Raw genomic sequence first — 22324 nt, 5'->3', positions numbered from 1 at the left:
TGCTCCCTTTATCCATGACACACTCCCATGGGATTGTAGAGGGGCATGGGCTGGCTGGAAGTGTCCTTGAGCCACATAGCATCGTGCTGGAGACCCAAGAGGAGAGCAGCTCCTGCAGCATGATCCTGTGACTCCTCAGCAGGCCTGATTAGTTTGGGGACAGCATCAGGCTGCCACAGACAGACTGGTTCCTCTTTTGGGCTGGGTACCATATTCTGATGACATGAGCCCACTGCACCATACTCAGTTCTGTGTCCTGAACTGCCTGATGCCATTCCCTGAGAGGGGCAATGATTTTGTGTTCCTATAATACAGGGGTTATTAGATATTTTTAAGATATATTTTTCATAAAGACTTCTGAGAAAACATGGAACCCCCAATACTAAAGCTCTCCTGCCTGTCAGACAAAGCCCAGGAGCCTGTACTGGTCTCTGAACCAGCCATCTGAAAAGACTAAACTGCATAAAAACCCCTCAAAGTGAAGTTCACAATGCAGTACATAAAACTAGATGAGCTGTAGCACCTTATCACAGTATTCTTAGTGCTTCTAGATATTTCAGGGGAGCGCACAGGAGCTACCCTGGGACTGTTCCCAAACGGAGCGTGTGCTCACAGCAAGTGTGCCTGTGTTACAGTGAGTTATGTTTGGCGTGTGGTGCTTCTTAGAAGCTGGTTCCACCCTTTGTGTAAGTTATGGGTGTTATTAGCAACAGAAATTGATCCCCTGAAAGCAGCAGAACATGAATAGATCACTTCTGAAGACTCGTTACCAGGACAAGCGAATACAATGTATTATGTTTTGTAATGGATTCTCTTATTTAATTTTTAAGTACCACATAGTTGATCAATCAAAAAGCACTAGTACTGTCCATTTTCCTCTTGTGGAAAATTTAATTTAATATTTGTGAGGAATCTTTAAGAAATAACATCGGGAATTGCAGTAAATGTTAAAGACATTGTAGAGAAAAACTCTCTGAGACTTTCTAGTTAGTTAACTGGTTTTTCTTTAGGCCTGAGTTTCCCCTCTTTGTGTTGTAAAACACAGGACTAAACCAATTTGGTGTTTAATCCCTAGAATAGGCTGTGAACCTCACCTGTTTTTGTGTCAGTGCTTACTTGACTATGACTACAGATGGGAAAAATTGAATAGTAATAAGTCTCTTGCCTCTATTTGATATGTGATTTTTCGATGGTTTGTGCTATTTCCATATATACATTTGCCCAGAACTAGTCTTTAAAATTACTTTTTACTTATCTTCGTGACTCTAGACTTTGAAGTAATACTTCAATGGCAGCTGAACTGAGACATTTTAACAGGGTCTGAACAGACCTCTCGGTATTCTGTGCCATGCTAAAGAACTCCTTTGCTCTTGGAAGTTTTATCATGTGGGAGGCTATTAAAGGCACGAGTTTAGGCTGAGGCAGGAATGAATCCTGGCTCGTGCTGATGATGTCATTGCAGCGGTCAATGAATACATGGAAGCAAACGCTCCTCGTGTTACTAAGATCAGCTAACCAAATCAGGATACACGAGCAATTAACTCTTTAATTAAGATGAATGGATGACATTAGCCCTCCTTAAACCCTGCTCGTCAGCATTTACAAATAGAAAAAGACGGATGTCTCCTTCCCGAGAAATCTAGCTTTTATTTTTCATTCTTTGACAGCATCTCATTCTTTCCACTTTGTAAACAAATTCGCTGATGAACACTGCCAACCACAGAGATTTAAACAGCCCTGTTCAATCAGGCCTATTGCTCACAGGTGATGTATATGGATTTAATTTATTTTCTTGGCAAGTTGCATCGAATCTATGTTTCTAATTAAGAAAATATAAAGGGCTTCTGATGCCCAAATATATAGGATCATATGAATTCAATGAGCATGACGTGTAAGAGGCCACATAATTAAGTACTATGAAAATTCTTGCCTTTGAAGTGTGTTTTATTTCTGACAAAGGTGTGTGTGTAAACTGAAGGAATAAAGTCTCAGTTCTCTGTCCTTGAAAATCAGAATAATCTGTCTGGAAGGAGACAGATTACCTCTCCCTACTTTTAATGCATATATTGCAGTATATCTTCAGAACCATTCAAATTTCCCAATGATTGCAATGTTATTGCCCTTTTGTTTTCCTAAAAATTGCAGCTTTCCCACTAATAAAGTAATTTTCTTTCTACTTTCTATTTTAATGATATACAGTGCATGTATAAATTCTGGAAAGGAGTAGTCTTTTTTCCTGCTCCCTGAATTTAGATGGGATCACCCTCACATGTGGGCCTCAGATTGGAATCAACATAACTGTTGAAAATAGGAATTGATTAGTGTTTGCACTAAAATCCTACACGTGTATAATGTTTTCAGGTGCAACTTTTATCTGTATTGATGTTACTGTTGGTAATTTTTGTGAAGCAGAATTTTGTGAGACAACATTAGGATATTGCTTTTTACTTCTGTAACAAGTTCTTTGTTCACAGTCAGAAATGCAGAACATGTATTTAAACCCAGCTTCTCTGAAGAACAGAAAGTCTGTGTGACCTTTCTTCCCACAGTTACATAGTCAACTGAGGAAAAAAAAAAACCAAGTTCTTGTTTCAGGTGCAGCAGTGTGGGGTGCAGCAAAAAAAAACCAGAAAAGTTCTTCTTTAACCATAGATTTTTGCATTGTTGTTGGTTTAACAACAGTTAAGAATAATTTTGTTTTCAGCTTCCACATACACTTACCCACACATTAAAAACAGCACTCCAAAATTTCTTGTAATACATCATCTCTCTCTGTCCTGGCCTAATGGATCTATAGCCTTCTGCTGGTGTCAGGTGCATGGAATTATTCAGATAATTTTCTGTGATGTTCTGTTAGCCACAAGCCCCATCCAGCGGGTAATTCTTATGAGATGCTTTGCCAAGAATGTTTTAGGGGTTTTTTATTTCAAAATGTAGTTTGAGAAGATGAGAGGTACATATAGGAATGAAGAGGGAAGTAGAAGGGTTAAGAGTAAATAGCTGATTACACAGCATGTGGCTGTACCAGGATGCAGAGAAGCTGGTGGCAGTCACCATCCTGGTGGCTTGATACCAGAGGTGTTGCAGAGAGACTTCCCATTCCACATGCATCCAGAACTGGCTTTGACTTTGCTTAATCCAGCAAAGGAGCATTGAAATTTTGCCCCAGTTTAAATAGCAGAAACAGAAAGGCATGGTAGTAGCAGAATATTCCTAATGCTCTTTTCTAGGTTCAAAACCAATGGAGCCCTTTATGAAATGGATTTTTGATCCCCTGACACAGCTGCCTGTAGTGAGGCTGTGTGGGAGATGGGGGAAGGATAAGACTGGAGGAGCAGTGGTGTCATCTGCTTTGTGTAAACAGAGATTCCCCTCTCTTTTGGGGTTATGATTTGCCCAGCAGTCTCCCCTGCAGTGCAACCACTAACGTGCATAGGCAAGTTCTGGCTCCAGTGTTTTTCCTGCTGCGTGGCTGCTGCCATGCAAGACTGGAAGGTGGGGACATAATCCCTGCAAGCTATTTTTGTCATGCTGTCCACATGGCACAAGGCCTGGGAGGACCTGTAATATATTTATGACATTGTGCCTGCAGTACCCCGAGCCTGAGGCAGTCACCCAACAGAGCTGTCTGCAGCAGGACTGTCTCATGCACCATCAAAACACCCTCACAGAGCAGCTTGTAGCTCTTCCTTGCAAATAGAAGGTGCAAAACTTCCCTGCTCAGGGATACCAACACAGAGAAATGCAGTTGAAGTGGTGGGGGGATCAGCGGAGGAGGTGGATGATGACAGGGAAATAGCCATCTGTGTTTCAAGCAGATTTTTTGGATTCCTGACAGAAAACGGAATAATGCAGCTATTTGAACTGCCCCATGATTGTCTTACCCACAAGTCCAGTCAAGGGAGATATTCTTTCAAAAAGCTCCAGATGATAAAAAACCTACACGTGCAGAGAAAGAATTATGAGGGGCACAAACCCAAACTACACAGATTTTATAAGTGAACTCTTGCAGTTATTAAAATGTTTTGGCTTTATAACAGGATACAAATCTGCAGTTTTGCCAAAATCTGGATGTGAGGCCTGTGTGGAGGTGACAGTGTCACTGCTAGAGCTGGGGGAGCAGTTTGGCACAGGGGGCTGCTGACGTGGGCAGAGCTGCCACGCACGTCTGTCTGCTCTGGGGGGTGTGCTGGGGACAGGAGCCATGCACGCCCCTGTGACTCCTTTTGCTGTGCTATTGGAATCCAGACTGATGGGTTTTCTAGCAAACTTTTTAGAATGAGGAATGGAAACAATGTTTTATGAGTATTAGTAGCTTTCCAGTGTGTTGGTGTGATGACTTCTCATAATTCTAACGCTTATTTATCATTAGAATTTCCATCAAATTCCCATTTTTGGATTACAATTTTCATCTTTTTGGTTTTAGAAGGCTCGAGAGGATTGCACTGGGATGTGAGGATGCTTTTAACCTCCAAGTCAGCCTTCCCTGGGGTTATCCCTGCACGTTGGTGCCTGTCCAGTGCTGCCAAGTTAGCAGGTTGCCCAAGTGCCATGGCTGTGGTTATCTGAGATCATTATTGGCTTTATCACTGAGAGCTCAGTGGAAATACCAGCCAGGACACCAAGCACAGGCAGGAGCAGAGCACAGGCTGGCTCCCTGCCAGGCAGCTCTGCTGGCATGGGCTGGGGACTGCTGCCACCTCTGGGTGCTCCCCTGCCACCTCTGGGTGCTCCCTGCCAGCTCTGGATGCTCCCCTGGCACCTCTGTGTGTTCCACTGCCACCTCTGGGTGCTCCCTGCCAGCTCTGGATGCTCCCCTGGCACCTCTGTGTGTTCCACTGCCACCTCTGGGTGCTTCCTGCCACCTCTGAATGCTCCCCTGGCACCTCTGTATCCTCCATTGCCACCTCTGGGTCCTCTCCTATCCCTTCTGGGTGTTCCACTGTCACCTCTGGGTGCTCCACTGCTGCTGCCCACCTGCAGCGCCAACATGGATTTGGGTAAAATAATTTTCTGTAGTTGTGACTTTGCTTTGAAAATAAGTGTTGGTCACTGTTTCTAGCAATGGCCACACCTTCAAGAAGAGTTGGAAGCCTTTGGCCTCCATATCCACATAATCATGTCCCCAAAGTGATGCTCAATTCTGGAGGCTAGGCCTGGAGAGAAGTTCTAAAGGAGAATTTAGTTCTTTGCTGTCTCAATCTGAAGTCATTCTGCTTCTTGAAATCTTAATAGAAAAAAAAAAAAAAAAGGAAATTTCATATGGAATCCTTCTATAAAGAAAGTCATTGCTGACAATTAAAGATGGGCATGGGACTGTAAAAGCCCAAGCAACTCAGAAGCAAACCTGTTCAGAAATTAATAGAACTTATGCATCAGTTTCTTAAAAATTTTTGGCAATTCTATGGCTGTTTAAGGCAGGAGTTTAAATTATTGTCATATACACCTAAGCCTATGTTTCCCTATAGAGATGTAGATGCAAAAATATTTTCAAATTCATGTATTTATATATGTGGTTACAGGGAAAAGGAACTGAATTGTTCAAATTTTGCATCCAGCTGGCTGGGAAATCAGTGCTTATGAAAAGGCAGCACTCACCACTTATATATTTGTAAAAAGGTAAAGTGCTGCTGTTTAAAAATGTAAGAGCACATTAAAATGGAAGACATAAAATAAACAAAAAAGTCCATAGTGGAAATGGAGAATAATCAGAAAGAAAGTTGATTACTTCATTTTACAACTGACAATTCAGTGACGTTTCTGTTTTAATATTATGTGCAAGCCAAACTGCCAGGTTTTATTTATCATCTGATTTAACTCTAGCTCTGGTCCAGGGTACTGGAAAACCTCTCTTGTAGAGTTTTACCTCTTTAACCTCAAATGAAAACTGGCATTCCATCTGGATAGTGTCCAATGTGTCACATTTTGGTAGTCATCAACCAGCTCGCCTTATAAATCAAGAGCACTGATTAAATAATCAAGATTTTTGAAATGCCTTGAGGGAGCTGTACGTTTTTTGCATCAGTGATTAGTATTCAGTGGCAATACTGAAATCTATTTGAGCTGCAGCTATAAAACTGCATTTTGCATACTAGGCATAATCAGAGAGATTATATGCAGAAAGTGTGCTTCCCCTAAGACAGCAGAAGGTTATGACTTTTGCCACGGCTCCATTGTTAGTTTAAGTGAGCTTTGTCCTTGCTGTTGTTCAGCCCTTCATTCACCAGAATAAAATCTTTTCTGCAGCTGTGTACTGGGAAAATGAAAACTTTAGGTAATAACTTTCATAGGGCAGCTGCTTAAAGAAAACTGTAGCCCCTGAATAGAAAGCAATTTTAATTAAAGATCTTTTTAGTTATTAAAGCTTAGTTTATATTGTGTCATTTCTTTTGTTGTTGCAAGTTAGCATTTTGTCATTTAAATCATTTCCCCAAATCACATATTACTGGCAACAAGAGGGGCTGCAGTTTACAAAAGAGACAATAGTTATTGGCTGCAGGAGAGACTGGCTAAGAAATAAGTTATTGTTCATATCAAAAAATAGAATCTAAGCGTTTCATTCAGTAATGAACTTGTAAGAAGTATAGCAATATAAATCAAAAAACGCTTTCCTGAAAACCCACGCTCAGCTTGTGCAAAACTTTGCAGGTTGTGTCAGTTGTTTCTGCCTCTCTCCTCCATTCTAAAGGGGGGATTCTGCCCCTCTGGCACCTGAGTGAGAGAGCAAACTGCCCCAAAGGCAGCAGTGGCAGGTGCTGAGCTGCCTGGGAGCTCAGGGCTGCTCTGCACACATGGAACCTTCCTGGGCAAAGCTGAGCATGCAGGACCCTCCTTCTGCAGGCTCATCTTCCCAGCTCCCAGGCAGATGGGTTTTAGCCAGGTGAAAGTGTACCTTGTTACCCTTGTGATGGGCTGCAGAGTCCCTTGGACAGTGCTGTATTTTCCCAGGCTTGTTAGGATAGCACACCGTGGTGTTAAAAAACTATATTTAAATTATCCTTTCCTCAAACATTTAAAAAGTGAAAATAACCCCAAAACCTTGCAACTGTCAAATGAATGTTTATGGCTTGATGTGGAGCTTTGCCATACATGGATCCATATATCTCATGTAACCTTGCAGTGTGATGTGTAATAATAATTAACACAGTCTGCATAAGTGGGCTTAATGCATGCTCATCACTGGCCTGGAGGTGATTAGAGATGATGGTGTACAATGATTTGGAAGGGGGAATGGAATTATGATTTGGGGCTGATCTGTCTCCTTTCCTAGCCCTGCCTTTGCTGGGTGCTCTGACAGCCCCTCATAGCAATTTGGAGCCCACTGGAAGGCAATGGTATCAGTTCCAATGCCCATCCTGCTTACCAGCAAATCCCCAGACCTGAAAATGGGGGGGGTTTGGTGTCACTGCCTCAGTTAGCCTAAGAAAGATAATTACTTTTCCTGCAGGTTTTGCTTGTACCCTTAACTTATCATGACTACAACCCTTTCATCTGCTAAAACCTGAGCTTTCTCCCAGGAAATGGAGAGCCTGAGCTCATGGTCTTTTCACCCAAATTACTCTCACACTCTAGCTCAGGTTCTTCTGTGATGCAGAAGGGGATTCAAGCCCTATTCCACAGGTGGGAAAGGGCACCAGAAGTATTATGGGCTGTAGCACAGGGAGCCTTTCCTTTCAGCTCTCACATCTCTGCTCTGGGTCCGTGCTTTGTGTTAAATGTTCCTGGGTAAAATGGCAGTAGGTGAGGAGAGGGATGTGTGTGGAGAGGGGGTGTGTGATGAGGGAAGTGGGATGAGCCTGGCATGGCCCCATTTTCGGGCTTGTGGATAGATTTCCTGAGCCAGCCCAGCAGGCTGGGAGCTGGCTGTGCCCAGCGCTGTCACCTCCCCTGAGAGCAGGGGCTGCCTGAGGGGCTGACTTGGGCCAAAGGCACACTGAGGACTAAGTTAAACATGTTCACACCCAAACCTGGCCCAAGTGTAACCTCTGCCCTTCTATCTGGTGGAATCCTTACAAACCAGGTGGAAGTCCTTCCCTGAATCCAGCCTTTAGGCACCACTGCACACGCTGCTCCAGACGGGAGACTCAAAGCTTGTGAAGTATTATCAGATTCCACAATGAAAAGAAGTGCTGAAAGGTGTTGTTGCTGCATTGTTTTGATAAACACATGAAAACATTGTTACAGACATACACAAAATGCAGAAAAAGCTTAGGACAAAAATTGTGTGGCTTCTAATAACTCTCTTTTCTCCTTGTCCCGTGATAGAGGTGGCATTGCCAAATAATCTCAGTTGTGGTCAAAATCATGTAGTCATTAAGATCCATTTTCTAGAGTATTCAAGCAGAAGCTGATCTTAGGAGAGAAAAAAAAGGATTAGGATGTAAATGTAGATATTGTGCAATTTAAAACACACATGATATTTTTCTAGGGTAAATTCATAGCTAATTCCACTGGCATGTAACGTGTTAGAGTATGTGGAATGTGATCTCTGCATGTTCCAATTGAATGCTTCTTCATTTCATAGAATGGAACTTCTTCATTTCATAGAGTAAATTGTAGATTAAAGATGTCTGACCCTCTCACAGCATTGTTTTGGTGTTTGATGAACATATGTCCTTCAAGTGCTCTGTTTGTTGGTTATCTGATATTGATGCAGACTTTGCTTGTCTTACTTTTTAAGACAGGAACATTTTTACCCTCTCCATTTCACCCTGATATAAAAAGAAATAACATACCTTGTGAGAAGTTCAGCTACTTACTTTTTAAGTTCATTATTATTCAGTGCTGTTAACTTCTAAGCTACTGCAGTTACCAATTTACTGTTAATCAGTACATGATCTTGTGTGGCTAAATCCTCCTTGTCTTTATTTTTCTAAAATTAATGCCATACAATAATTTGTCATTGACCCTTGTTTCATCCCTTTCCTTTACTTGATTTCATCCTGTTGGCACCAAGCTTATGGCCCATTAGCTTTTGAGGTATTTTCTATATATATATATTTTGGGTCAAGCTTTATGGACTTGTCATTTAAGTACTCTGCAATGCCACTTTTCTACACAGTGGTTCCTTTCAGTTGCTGTTCATTCAGTAGATATCCTCTCTCCCTTACAGGCTTGCTGCTTTGCCTGGAAGTGTTTTTCTCTGGTTTTATGGCTCCTTGAAAAGCAGCTGCTTTTCAAGTGTTTCCCTGGGCTTCCAATTCAAGCCTCCTATTTCACCTGAAATATGTGTACTTACCATGGGCTTTATTTGGGTGTCTTTAATAAAGACTTAGTGATTTTTTTTTCTCTGCCCTAAACTGTGATATTTTCATTCTTCAGCTTTAATTGAGTTACATCTTGGCATATGTAAGAGGTAAAGTGCATGGACAGAGAGGATTCCTAACAAAAGGATAGAAAGACAGTTTTGTGGTTTGGTAGAAAAATCAACTTTAGAGATTGTACCTCATGTGCTGGGTACAAAACATTACTAGCTGATCTCAGGAAAACTCTCTGCTGAGGTTTGTGAATATTTTGGTGGGAGTGAGCAGGGAATACTGAGCAGATCCCATTGATGTGGGTATTTAAATTTGTGTGCCTCTTAGCTCAATACAGAACATTCAATTACTCTGCTGAACAATTAGGCATTTGTCAAGGAAAATAGATACTTATTAATGGGTGGTTTGCCATGTTTCATCCTCTCCACCACAGACATGCTTACTATTCTATTGCTTAGCATGCAAAAAGTTCTCTGCATTCATTTACTCAGTTATGCACCTGAAATCTCACTCCCTTTGTGTCTGTATGTACAAACATTTGACTCCAATTTTCCTAATCTTTTTAAGCTATAAGTTCCCATAATTCAGTAGCAGTATTAGTTTGTGTATTATTGTGAGTAAATGTTATCCTTGTGGTCTCTGGAGCTCTGTGTCTGGTTCTGAGCCCCCCAAGAGAAAAGAGATGTGGAGGTACTGGAGAGAGTGCAGCAAAGGGCCAGGAAGGTGCTGGAGGGGCTGAACCATCTGCACAGGGGAGCTGGGACTGTTCAGCCCATCCAGCCTGTCAAAGGGAATGCTTGGGGGTCTCAGGAATGTGTGTGAGCTCCACAAGGGAGGCTGTGAGGAAGATGGAGCCAGGCTTCCTCCAGTGATGCTCCAGTGGCAGGCCCATGGCAAGGGGCACAAAGTGAAGCACAGGGGGCTCTGCGTGACTGTGGGGGTCACTGGGCACTGGAGCAGGGTCCCTGCAGGGCCTGGGGGGTGGCCACTTCTGGGGACATCCAGGAGTTGTCTGGGCATGCTCCTGGGCAACAGCTCTGAGGTGGCCTTGCTTGGGCAGGGACAAGATGATCCCCAGAGGTTCCTGCCAACCCCAGCCAGTCTCTGATTCCGTGTGACTGTGTGACAATGGTCAGACTGACCAGACATGGGCAAATGTAGTGAGAAGAGCAGATGCCACCTTTCTGCTGCCATGCACGGCAGAGTTGGGTACCTGTGACTCCCAGTAAAATATGGCCACCCTGCAGCAGTTAATTTAATAAAACACCAGTGGCTAAAATAGCATTTCTAAAATGAACCTAAGAGATGTGATGCATTGTAGCTAAGAGCACACAGAAGTCTTTCAGTTGTACCTAAATGCTTTCTGTTACTGAAAAACCCCTTTTTCCCCAGATACCAGGGAAGCAGGGAGGCACTAATAAACAGGATTTGAAGGAGTTGAAAAGGAAAACTGCAACAATAAGTGGTCTGAGGTTTTTTTAAGTGTTCTATCTATTGGTAGTTACTTGTAAAGAATTATCTAAGAAATAATATATTCAGCAAGTAACATAAGTAATGGAATTATACAAGGATCAAGCACTGTTTCATCAAGGGTTGAACTCCATTCCCACTGAATGCAATAGCCAGACCCTCATGGGCTTTAGATCAAACATCAAATAAAACAGTTTGATTAGTGCTGTTTGACCAGCATAACTGCAAGTCAGTGTGAACTTAGCCTTATGCCGTATTTCCAGCATATTTAAAATGATTCTAACATAATGCTGACATGCTACAGAACTTCAGACTAATGAACTCAGTGTATGTCAGTTTTAATTAAAGAAAATTTATTTTAAACATTGGTGGATGTTTGTATCTCCTTTCCAATTCACATGATACAAATCTTTATCACCTTGCCATGCTAACCTGACTGGTAGCTGTAAATGGGATGTATTGGGATGTGTCTTGTCACAAATGCAGCTGCTCAGGGCAGGTACGATTCCCAGCCCTGGCAGAATGAGGAGAAAATTCTGCCGGTTGTACCCAGACAGTAGCACTGACCACATATCTGCAGCCCACACCTGTAGGAGGGAAAACAACCCCAACAACTGATGAAGTTTATAGAAGGATTGAAGTGATAGAAGCCTGAACTCCCTGTGTGCTCCAGCCTGGCCAGGCACTGCTCTGGCAGCACTGCCTGGAGTGGTGGAAGGTTTCTGTATCTGAGAATTGTTCCGGCAGTCAAACTCTGCAGTGACATACCAGGGCATTTTGTGCATTCCTGCTCACTTAGCTGTTGTTTCTCCACGTAGAGACAAGGGATAGCTCACCTCCCTCTCAGAACCACTGCACTCCAGCTGGCAAGCACTGCCAGAGCTGAACAATTCTGACAAGTATTTATAATAAGCTATTGCAGCTGTTCCAGCTCATTCTTTGCTTTTGTATATCAGATTTTGCATTTAGTATTTTCTTTTTTGATTTCATCTGTTATAGGAGCTAGATTACTCACAGATTCACTCCAAATAGTAACAACAAATTATACTGCCATTAACAGAATTGTATTGTGTTTCTACTAGTAATGAAATATTTTTCCACAATTTAGGCGACATGAAGTGGAATAAACAGAAATTCTGCTATTCCTTGGTGGCCCTGCTTCTTCTCTATAGGAGGCAGTGAGTCTTTCATTTCAGCTTGCTGTCCTCAAAGTTCATGCTATTTGGAGGCAAAGCTGTGGATGACAAACTACAAAGCTGACAGGAAAACATGCAAGGTTGATATATAAAACAAGCCACACTGCTTGTGCTTTGACTGTCATCACTGCTTTCAGGAAAATGAATCATACTGCCTCAGTCCAAGGCTCCTTAAGAGTTTCTTCAGCTTCCATGGGGGATATTACAATTCCTTCAGTCTAAATTCGGAACCTACGAGCTCAGTTTTCTAAAACAAATTCAGAAAATAACTATTTTTCCCCCCCCAACCAAATTCATAGAAGAAAATAAGCTTGTAGAACTTGTTCCCAAATTGAACAAAGCTAACAGAAATTGATGGTCCCTTTCATGAACTGTGAAAAATGCTGTGGATACTTCTCTGGTTTAACAACTGAGTGAAAACATTCTCTATTCACCACTTTCTCTGCAAATTTTGCTGCAAGCACCAACAGCTTTACACCAAGAAGACCCAAAGGAATTTTCCATCAAAGCAAAACTGTGCATCACATGAGCAGGTGAAAATATGATGGAGAAAGGTGTGATGTCTCTGTAAACTTAACCCATGCCAGCCTCCATCTAACGTGCAGTATTTTGTTTTATTTTCAAAATCCTGTGGATTTAGTAATTGAACATTATTCTTTTGGGAAAGTATTATTTGGCATTCATGTACATAATGATATGCTAATATATCCTTAAGAAAAAATAATCAGAATTCATCTTGTCTGTTAACATGCTTTGAATTGTGCATGTAATAGAAATTGATATTTAATACATCTTTATTTCATTATCTCATTTATTATATTGTAGGTTGGCAACTAATTAGTATAGATATTTGAAGTTATAGATTGAGGAAACTAAATTAGTGCACTATGATATAATTAATCATAGAAAACTTTTGTTCAGCAGCTAATCTATCAGCTACTTTGCTTCTTGTTGATACTCGTAACTTTGATTAAGATTTTCAGTACTTTATTTAACATCATGGCTTGTTAATATGAAATTCAGTGATTATCTACTATCTCTGAATAACATTCCTGGAAAAACTTGCAATGAAAATCCTCCTGGTGCTAAACTTCAACAAGAAATAGCCTATAGAGACCACCAAGGGCCACTAGTGCCAGCAGTTCCTTAGCAAAGGATGCCTCAGGGTATCAGAAATGCTTTTCATTTTTGCCCTCCCCTCTGGTTATCCTCATGTGCTTTCACATGTTCCAGCCATGAAATATTACAGCCACAGCTGAACGTGCTGGAAGAAAGCAGTAATCCAAACCAGGACCAAGATTCTTGCTTTAGAAACCTACAGAGGGCAGGGCTGGGGGTTTGTGAGCATCCCTGAAGCGCTCCCTTGTGCCTGAGAGAGCACGAAAGGGGCTGTGCTGGCCCTGGGTTCAATGGGGCTGAGATATTTCTTGCTTTTCTCCTGGAATTGCCATGCTGTTCCTGTCCTTTTATCTACATACTGAGAGGCAGAAATACATGGTAAGATGTCAGAATTCAAAATTAATTATCCCTTCATAAAGTTCAGAAGAATTGTCCTGAGCTTCTCTGATAGAGTGAGTACATCAGGGGGCAAGGGAAGGGCTACAGATGATATTTATCTGGACTTCTCTAAAGCCTCTGGCATACTTCTCCACTTCTTAAACAAATGTTTGCTGGTGTAACTGAAGCTACTATTTCAGAAGCTTACTTACCCTGCCTATTTTCATTGCTAGTATAATTGTAAAGACGTATTGAAGTGTGAAACTAAACCTGTAAATGGCTAATCTGTATGTTTTTTACTCTGTAGGATTTTATCCAGTCAAATGCTTACCACTTGCAACTTTCAACATATGAATAAAATATCTGAGCAATCCTTTGGAAATGCCAAGTAAACAGAATGACAGGCTATTGACCAGTCATTGGGAAACACTGTTTGGTTCATTTACTAAATGTTAGAGTATTTGTGAGTTGTTTTTACTGTAACATAGTGTTACTTAGAATATGCCAAAAGAAAATAACTATTTTTAAAATTGTACTTTTTGTTGGGGTAACATATTGGTAAAGTTCTAGAATCCCAAGTTGGTTTCAATGAGTCTTTTGTGTGAGTCTTTTGGTGCATTTTGACACAAGCATAACCTATCTTCATACATTAACTGTGCATTTATGTTTGATAGTTACTTACAGTTCATGCCCCAGTGGTCATTTGTATAATTTTACTTATCCTGTCAGCCAGCTTTGACATTGTCACATGACTCCAATTTGTTATTTGCTTTGACTAATGAACAGCAAATGGGTGAAGACTAAGCAAAGCCAAAACCCCTTTTTAAGAATAACAAACCAGAAACTGCTGGAGTAGCAATAAAATGTGTATAGCAAACACTTTCTCTCAACCAAAATCCCCTTTATGGAACGTTTCAAAATCTTATTGGACAGATTGCCTGCTAAAGCAATATTTCTGGCTCAAATAATGATATTAATACAATTGAACATGGGTATTTGTTATAGGAGACCCTAAGTTTTTAGAAAGTAAAACCAGTTTTCCTGACTTTATTTTAGTAAGGGGCTAGTATGCTTTCTTGTATATATTTGAAGGCTTTTTTTTCCTCCCATATATCATTATACTCTCTTTAATTATAGAAAAAAAAAGTGGGAAATGGCACACAAATAACTATTGTATCCTGGTGAACAGCTTCAGGTATCGTTCAGGACTTTATTTTGAAAACTGGATAATGAGGAAAGTCTGTGAAAACACAACACCCAAAATATTTGTAACAGCAGAAGGACATACAGAGTATAAATGTAAGATTTTCCTTCTGTATATTCAGATGGATTTTTAGTTGCATTGTGTTATTATTAAAGATTAATATTTGATATTACAAGTTTGTATGACCCAGATTTCTTTAAACACCAGTTTTGTAATGTGCATATAAAATAAAATGCATGTATGTGGAACAGTAGGCTCTGTGAAACTGCAATATTTTAGAGTTAGGTCTCCAGGATATTTATACTGTAATTTACTAGTTTTCATTTTTTCTTAACGTTGCTTGAAAGCAAAAAGCCTACTGCATCATTTTATGAAGTACACAATAAATGTCCATTTTACAGAGTCAGGAATCAGAATCAGAAATAGGTGAGCTCTGAACTCTGGTTTTACTTTGTGACCCTGTTTGATTTCTTTGTAAAAATTTGATTTGCATGGAGATCACCTGTAAATCATCATGAGTCAGCACATGAATGGACTTCTCCTTGTCAAAATTCCCAGTGACATCAGCAGTGCCTCAGTGGGAGTTGTGATGTGAATGTTAGCACACAGCACAGTGCAAGTTGGAGGTCTCTGAGAAAAGCCACAGACTTTTGATGTTACAGTTACAGCTCCTGGGACTTTTCTGTTCCAGCTCTTTTATTGCTGCAGAGAAGGTGCACTGGTAATACCAATGGTGGGAAACAGTGAAAAAAAATGCACTTTATGCTTTCCCATTAGGAAATTAATATGCCTGTTCTCCTCCTTAGGCCTTGATCTTGCCGTGAAATTAAAAACATGCAAGTCATAATTCTACTTAAACACATTTTTACTGCCATCATTCATGGCCAAATGCTGTCGGTAATCATGCACAGGTATCATTACTGTGTATGGGCTCACAAATAAATCAGTAGAGGTACAGGAATTACAGACTAGCAGCAGGAGCAGGGTTCCCCAGGATCACCTGCTGAGGGCCAAAGGGGATCATTACACTGTGTAACCTGACCTTCTCTCCAGCGTTTCTGTCATTTCATCCATTTACTCTGTTCTGAGCCCAATAACTTCTGTTTGACTAACACAGCTCTTCTCTATTTGCCTTTATATTGAGTTTCTTGACCAAAATCCATTACCATTTTAGTCAGGTCTGCCATCACCTAAAAGAACTTTTGAGGATTTCTTGTACTCTATTAGAAACCTGCCATTGGGAACGTGGGACCAAGCTCCTTTCAGCAGCAGTGATTATCCTTGAGTCTACAGCAGGCCATGATCAGCAGTGTTTGTGTCAGGCTTTGGGATTCTTCTGAGTGCAATATGCATCAAAATCTATTACTGCCTGCCCTAGTTTCCTATTTGCAGGTTTCTTGTAGGAAGTATTAACCATCTTCTAAGAAACTGGTCACACTAATAAAAACCCAATGGTTCTGCAATTTTCAAAAGAAACATGATATACTGAAAACACATTCTGTCACCATGCAGAGCCTTCCTCTCAATCTTTTTTTTTAATCTTAAGTAATTCATAACAACATCTGACAGGCTCCTGCTAGCATCAGATGATTTGAGAAGGATTTTTAAACAGGAAAGGGAGATTTGGGCACACAGAGATTTGGACTGTGTGGTTGCTGCCACCGAGGTGGACATTGCCAGCATTCTTCAGCTTCCCAGATGTATATTGGCTCATTAAATCACTCTTGTTTAAAACAGCCATCTCCTCCAGGCTGTTAGAGAATTGCATTCCCAGAATTTATTGTTTGTCTGTAGTGAACTCTTCTTTAGTATGTATTTAGGAGAAATGTCTTTACATCACATCTATTGCATAATCTTTTTTTTTCCCCAAGGGGAAATTATAGGCTAAACAAAAATATTTTTGATTATCAATGCATAAAGTTAAACTATTTCAGTAAATTTGATTCCTGTAATATGTTCCTTAAGATATTCCTTATCTTCCCCATAAAAAAACCCCACAAAATAATAAAGCAAAGAGCAGATAGCCCTCTTATGGATAGATCTCCTTGTAACTGAAGAGAGGAGGCTTTTATCTTGCTGGCTGGCTTAGAGATGCTCTTTACTCCCTGTAAAGGTAATGAAGACTCAAAAATACGGCTGGATCTTTTAAATTAGGAGTCTCACTCTCTTTCCCACAGTACAGTTTGTGTTCCTGCAGACACTTGAGCCTGCTGGTGTGAGCACCTGTGGGGAGGCTGTTTGTGGATGCAGTGGCAGAACCCAGCCCCAGTTGTGTGAAATACACTGAAAGCACAAAATTAATTCCACAAACTGGCATTTTTTCTGAATTCTTTACACACTCATTCAACAGTGGTACAATATTTTCAACAGCAATGAGGAAAACAATGGCACTTTCATGCACAGACTGGGGAAGGTTTTTATCTCCACAGATCAGCATGACAGCTTTAAGCATCTTGGAAAATTAATTGGAGGGGAGCTAACAGGTTGTGAACACTGCTCATGCCTGCCATCACTTCTGAGAAGTTGTTTTGTTATTTATTTAAAGGTGATCATGCCTTTTTTGGCAAACCTACTGCTTTCAGGTATTTTTAATACATTCAGGGTACAAAGTATGTGAAGTACATAGATGTTTATAATGAACAGCAAAACCCAGAGGTATTTTATTAGGCTATGTAACTATTGCTTGATGATTACTTTAATTGGTGAAATAACTAATTCCTGGTTTATTTCTTTAACATTTTAACCTACTAACTGCATGGCTTTTCATGAAACATCCCTTTTGGATGCAGCTAAAGCCTTTCTCAGTGGTTTTGCTCACAAGCATTTAAATTAATCTCTGGTATTAGTTCAGAGAATCAGAGAATCATCACATAGTTAGGGTGGGAAGTGACCTTTAAAGGTCATCTAAGGCAAACCCCCTGCCCTGAGCAGGGACATTTTCAACTGCAGTAGACTCTGTAGTTAATATACATCTCTAGCAATGTACTTATGAGTCTCCAGTAATGTGGTGCTGGTTTTTTACAGCTTTTTGTGTGAGTTTTTCAAACAAAATAATCTTTTTCAATCAGCTCTGAAACACCAGTTCACATAGAAGCAATTGCATTATTATATCTATTATATATCTTTTATACATATATATATATATACCTGAGAGCAGTTGTCTCCAATAATCTGGGAAACAACTAATTGATTTAGTTTGGTTTTTTTTTTAATTAAATGTATCACTGTGAAGTCAGACCTAATGAGTTACTTCTTCAAATTATTTTCCCTTCTCAGACTGTTAGAATATTTATACAGAATTCTGTATATTTTCTTGCATCTAAATGAGACCATTCTTATTCATAACCTATTTAATATGAAAACCTATCCTCTGAAATTGATTCTAATATAAAAAGGTGTACACGTGCACTGATATCCTTTCCTTGAGCAAAGCAGAAATTACCTTATTAATCATATTCAATTGTTATGGGTCTCCTCTCTGAAAGAAGTTAGCCCACATAGAAAACTGGGCTTCACAGGAATAAATGCCCCTATAGAGATTTCCCTGGCAGGGAAAAGCCACAGCTGCCACACTCCAAAAATATTTTGGTAGACCCAAGAAGAATGGATTTGTATATGGGAAAAAAGCTAAACTGACCCAAAACCTTTAAAAAGAAACAAACCAAAAACCACACACAAACAACAACAACAAAAAAATCCACCTTGAAGGTATTATTTTAGTCAAGCAAAGATTAATCTCTTACTTTACCCAGTTAATCTCTACAAATGCAGTCTATGGACAGAGGCATTACAAAGTTCAGGAGTCCTACCCCTAAAGCACTGGCATCTGGTTTTAGTCAAGTTTTGAATTTAATTAAAATTATTAGTTTAATTTATAACTTTAATTTATTTATTTAATGAGTTTATTTACCAGTCCTTTGAATGTATCCTAGGATTTTCTTGTAGAAGTGCTCATTCTGAGGGAAGTAATGCATTAATTTGGCATCCATATGGACATTAGTCTGCTTGCATTCTCTTAGCAGAACAGAAATATTAGAAATAGCCAAAAACCCAAGAAGCCATGTCATCAACTCTCCCTCTTCTAAAGAATACAATTAACAGAAAAGAACAGACACCTGGATATTTTGTTAATATTTATTAACTGCAACTCTTTACTGAAGTAATGACTGAGAACAAATTTCTGGTTTAATGAATAGAAGAGAGATGTTTTAAGAAAAAAACAAATAAATTGGCTATCCCTTTTGTTTTGTGGCTTTTTAAAAATAGAAATAGCTTTGCTGGTTTGTCAGTGTTCATCCCTCCTGACTGGCTCCTCCTTGCCTGGCCAAATTCAGCCCTTGGGTAAGGGATACGGATCCTTCCAAGTGAGGAGATTGCTCACTCATTTGGAGCTGCTCTGAGCTACGCTGACCTGTTTCCAGCTTCATGTCATGTTTAAGCTGGAGACTAAAACATCTTATTGGATGGTAACACAGACAAAAATAATCATAGGAAAAATCCTATTATCAGATAAATATTTTTAGTAATGAGAGAGCAGGATGTAGTCATGCAAGATGCTTAATCTCAAGGCCAACAACTCTTCAAATCACAATACAGTTGTAACATTTTCCATTTCCAAACAATGAGCAATCAAACATTAGCTAATTAAATGCTTTCAGTGGTGAAAGAAAATATAAAAATACATGAAATTATCAAATAAAAAAAAAACCAAGTGACTAATTTGTCAGCCTCAGCATCACTTTACAAATAGCAGCAGCCAAGTTATCCCTACACTGCATATCAATCAATTTTACTTTTTACAGCTGATAAGATATTCTCTAATTAAATTATGTTTTAATTGCCTTTGACTTTCAGTGCAAGGAAAATGACAATATGCTTTCCATGAAAGTACTCCCTACTTGTTTCTGTATGCTGTGTCTGTCATTATGCAGTTAACAGTTGTTCCACAGAGGTATCAAGACTCCACATTTTCTCCTGAAATAGGATCCTGAAATGAATGTGATTTAGAAAGGGTTATTTTCTATATGCTAATATAATTTTTTTAATTGTTTGCAACACTGAGGTCTTCCCACTTATAGTCTATTGCCATTCTCAGAGTTTTTCAAACAGCATCTCCCGAGCCATTTGATCCTATGTGTGACTGCATTTACAATGAGAATGCCAGTCCTGGAAAACACAACCTCCTGGTTTTCACACTGAGTTACTAACTAATTACCTTTCAAAATATTTGGTTTTTATAAGGCTACCATGAAGTGCATAGATGGAAATCATGCTGCTGCTTTATGATATGATAATTAAGTTAATTATAGCACAAAAATGTGTGTCAGTAAGAACGTGCCAGAATTAGGGCAGGAGACCCAGCTCAGGCTCGGCACGGGTGTCCTGCCCAGGGACACAAGGGCTGCACTGGCAAACAGGGAGCTCAAGCACCCAGGAGCTCAAGCACCCTTCTCTAAGTGTCTCTTCTGCATCTGCAAAGCAAAAGGGGGGAAAAGAAGAAGAAATGCCTTGATAGTTCCCATTCTTCAATTCTGAACACATAGGAGAGGTTTGGGTGAAGGCATTTTGGATGATTCAAACCAGACTTCATCTTAATTCAGCTGAGAAGGAAAGGAAGGTAAGCAAGCTGTAAACAGACACTGCTGCAAGATATGAAAGCAAAACCAGAAAAACAATAAAGAAGAGACAACTTCTTTCTCTGGGCTTTGAGATAAGCAGAAGGAAGGAAAATTTAAAGTGCAGCCATACTGCATTTAGTTTGCTCTCTTACCCAAAAATTAATTTCTACACCAGTTACAAAGAAAACATCACCTCAAGGTTGTACATGAAGGCTTTGGTCACACTGTGACACAGTTACTCAACATTTCATATTCACTTGTGGCCATATGGACCTGATAGATGCTCCTTATATACTTGATTTACGAATAAAGTTAGAAGTGCTGCAGTTGTATTTCCAGCCATTCCTCCAGTGAGGAATATGAGGATATCCAGATAATGATATAGCCAGTGCTGGGATATTTGATGTAAGTAGTGGACATTTCAGTCACTGCATGAGTCCTTAATCTCCCTAGGATTCACGGGAAGAAAATTATTTGATATGAGAGCGTTTGATATTACAAGTTGTATTTAACATTTCAAGGCTCATTTGAATCAGCTCAGCTCACTGAACTGCTAAAGCATACAGGACAGCATATCCTGTCCTGAGGAGAAACCTATAGATGTGTTTAGTAGCCTAAAGGTATATTACAAAAAATGAGTTGCTGAAGATGAGGCCCAAAATTGCACTGGTGCTGCTCATTTCAGATGTGATCTGACAGCCAGGCCTGGTGCATTAGAGCACAGAAGGGTGGATGGATCAGCAGCAGAAAATACTGCTGAGGTCTCTGTGGTGCACTGGGAACTTCTCCTAACAGAAATTCTGTTATGACCCACAAATACCTGCAGAGCACAAGTTAGTGAAATTTCATATTGATGCACAAATACTGTATCATCACACTATATCCTGATTTCTCTTCCCCTGTTGAAATCCAATAGGATGCTAGAAAACTTGAGTTTTCAGTAGCGATGTGCAGGCAGTAACACCTGCTTCCTGTGCCTTGGCAAAGGACTAATGGCTGTTGCAAAACACTTCCTTGTAAGCATTCAGCCAGGTTTCTGCCCACAGTAAATATGTGAATGAGGATGTCTAGTTCTACCCATGTTAACATAGTGTTTTGTAACTTGAGTGTAAAATAGAAGCAATAATATCCTGGGTTTTGTATTTTGTGGTACGTCGAGGATAGAATACTAACCAGAAGGTTTTATGCCATTAGAAAAATGTGTATTTCTACTTCTCAAAGAGCTTTGCTTCCAAGCACAGCACTGAGGCTTTCCGAGTGCTTTCTGCAGGTTTCTAACAAAGTGTGTGCTGATAAAGGAGAGACAATCCTGAGACTTCTCTTGGCTGGCCCATTCTCAGTGACCCAGGGGACAGATGGTGCCAGGGGGTTGTTTCTGTTAACAGGCCTGAAGGGTTAAACCTGCATTTATTTTCTAAGACCAGACAGCTTTGGACAAGACACTTATTTCTGCTGGTGGTATGAAGTAATGGCAAAGAAAAGATAAAATACCATGTGCACATTTTCTTCTCATGATGTTTCTTAGACAGACAACATGAGTCAGTGGTCTAAGAATCAAAATTTCACAAAATTCAGGGGAAAAAAAAGATATTTTTACAGGAAGTCAGACTACCTGATGTATCAGCTTGTATTTGTAGAATGAATAACTCTACACAAGAGTGTAGAAGCACAAAAGGATAAGGTACCTGTAGGAGTTCTGAGAATTCAGTAAAATTTTCTATGTTAATTCCAATCAATTGTGGGTCACGTGCTAGATTTATAATAATTACATTAAAATGTTGTGATTAAAAACAAGCCCTAACTTTTATAAATGCAATAGGAATTAACACATACCTTAAGAGATCTTTCACAAATGCAGTCAATGCGCATGGGTTTAATTTTTTTAATATGTGTTTCTTTTCTTTTTAGGCAATAATCAGAATCCAGAGGAAAAGGTTGCAATCTACAGGAAGCTAGTAGGTCAAATTTTAAAATTATATAAATGCCACTACAATTAGAAAGAAAAAAATGTAAGCTGTAAGGTAATGAAACTTGCATTTACTGGATATTCAGAGAATATGCAAAATCATTTAAATTTACATA

General features: G+C 39.8%; 1 protein-coding gene across 2 annotated transcripts in view; it reads left to right on the top strand.

Moving 5' to 3' along the window:
• TENM2 (teneurin transmembrane protein 2) overlaps positions 1–22324 on the top strand; it is a 1086458-nt gene that overhangs the window by 439395 nt on the left and 624739 nt on the right. For both annotated transcript variants that reach the window (XM_038149757.1, XM_038149758.1), the window contains exon 5: positions 22151–22197. The gene's annotated coding sequence lies outside the window, so the exon portion shown is untranslated. The remainder of the gene's footprint in view (positions 1–22150; positions 22198–22324) is intronic.

The sequence above is a fragment of the Motacilla alba genome, chromosome 13 (genome assembly GCF_015832195.1).
Source record: "Motacilla alba alba isolate MOTALB_02 chromosome 13, Motacilla_alba_V1.0_pri, whole genome shotgun sequence".
Taxonomy (NCBI): domain Eukaryota; kingdom Metazoa; phylum Chordata; class Aves; order Passeriformes; family Motacillidae; genus Motacilla; species Motacilla alba.
Note: the sequence above shows the minus strand (reverse complement) of the source record. Positions and strands in the feature narration are given on the sequence as shown.